We start from the raw sequence: 1,960 nt of genomic DNA, 5'->3' as shown, positions 1-1,960 counted from the left end.
ATACTGTTGAAAAACCATCGAATATATGTCAGTCTATGTCACGATAACACATAATGAGTGAGTTTCTAACAGTATTTTGTATATATTTTTTTTTAAATTCATTTTCTTAAATTTGTCGTGTTCAGCAGAGAGGCGGCGCCATTTTAAATTTTCCAATACATCGGTAAACACTGTACGTTTTTTTTTTTAGATGAATAAACATATTACATTAAATAAAAGCACTAGATAATTATCCAGTTAGGTAGAAAACCAACTTATCTTGCTTTTGATAACATTTATTTGTTATATATTTGTTTTTTTTTTTTGACAACTTTTTCGAATCGATGTGTATAGTAATACAAACCCTATTTTTTTAAATCGTAAATTATGTTAAACACATTAAATATTCTAAAGTTCACTTATTTACTTCCTTATGAAATCATTTAAAATGTTCAAGTTTATTTTCGTATAAATTTGCTAAATGCTTATATGAGCCTCTCAGATTTTATCGTTAGTAGTTCGTCCAATGGTTGGATCATTGTTGCCACATCCGGCCAGGAGCTGCAGCTCATCCTGCCTTCACAGAGTACAAAATAGACTTCGTAGCTTAGTGGGAGATGCCATTTTCACTTCTCTGTGATCTCTTTCCCGCAGAAGGGACGCTGCGAGCCTGTCTTTGTTTTATCGTTATTTCCATGGCAAGTGCTCCTCTGAGCTCCAATATCTTGTCACCCGTCGCCAATCTTTCACGAAAACACTCGTCTATCTGAAACCACTGTCAATAATTTTCCCCACTCTTTGACTGTGCCTAAGTCAAAACGTAGATGAACAAAGCTTCTTTCTGAGAAGTGCACGCCTGTGGAACTCTTTACCTTTTCCCTGTTTCCTAGCTGACTACAATCTGATTGTCTTCAAGTCCAACATAAACAAATTCTTGATGAAACACCCCTTAAGTGATCCAATCTACCAAATTTCCATTACTAACGATTACTACGATATTATCCCATTGATTACTGTATACTCAATAAACCTTATCCTCAAGTGGCCTCCGGGTCTTGATAAGTGGTGACTCCTATGTAAAATATATATATTAGATTAACAATGCTGGAACAAATTTTACTTTTATTTTGCTGGCTTGCTCGTTATCTGGTCCCTGAAATAATGGTTTATTGTATTTTGTTCAGTTTTGGTACAAATTAAAAATATTGAAGAAAATCTGACCAAGAATTTATCAAAATCTTGAAAGAATACATAAAGGGAAATTTTTTTTAACTTTACTAAATTTAAAAACGCAGTTACATCTATATTAAAACTCTAGCTCTAGAGGGGCTCCTTTGGTCTTTAACAGACTATGGATACCCACGAAGGGGTGTCTGCGCGTGAAATTTTTGTGGCAGGAGGTGCGCAATCTCCAACAACACTTCTCCTGAGTCGACATTGTTGAATACCAGTGGCAAGTGAATTGTATGTACAATACGAGTGGAAACAAATGCCGAGATAAGCGGAGAGCACATACAGCGCTTAAAATTCCCAAATGGTCACCCATCTGGTACTAACCAGGCTCAACGCTGCTTAACTTCGGTGATCTGGCGGGAACCAGTGTGTCAACGCGATTTTGCCGTATTACATTTAAAAGTACCCCTCCAAAGGCGTGAGATATTACATTGTAGAACATTATGCACGAAAACATTCAGTTATTTTAGTACTTACAGTATGGGGATGGTTAGTTGTGCTTATTGATTGAATGTAAAATGATCCCTGCTTTCCGAGCCTTTCTTAGTTCATAGAGAAGTTAAATGTTTACACTATCCCTAAGTACAATCGGCAGTTTTTTCGTATTACCATGCTTATTAAAGATTAGTAGTAGGCTGTTTTTAATGAATCATTATTGACATATTTTATACTAGTTGATCAAGAACATTACCGAAATATAAAACAATCAAAAGTTCGTTACATGTCTTTTAAACACTGTCTAGTTCGA

General features: G+C 35.3%; 1 pseudogene; it reads right to left on the bottom strand.

Moving 5' to 3' along the window:
* Positions 1 to 1,488: 1,488 nt before the first annotated feature.
* Positions 1,489 to 1,605, bottom strand: LOC145286597 (5S ribosomal RNA; annotated as a pseudogene).
* Positions 1,606 to 1,960: the final 355 nt, after the last annotated feature.

Source organism: Euprymna scolopes, chromosome 10, assembly GCF_053919585.1.
Source record: "Euprymna scolopes isolate OS-2025 chromosome 10, ASM5391958v1, whole genome shotgun sequence".
Taxonomy (NCBI): domain Eukaryota; kingdom Metazoa; phylum Mollusca; class Cephalopoda; order Sepiida; family Sepiolidae; genus Euprymna; species Euprymna scolopes.
The sequence above is the reverse complement of the archived record's forward strand: the minus strand, read 5'-3'. Positions and strand labels throughout refer to the sequence as shown.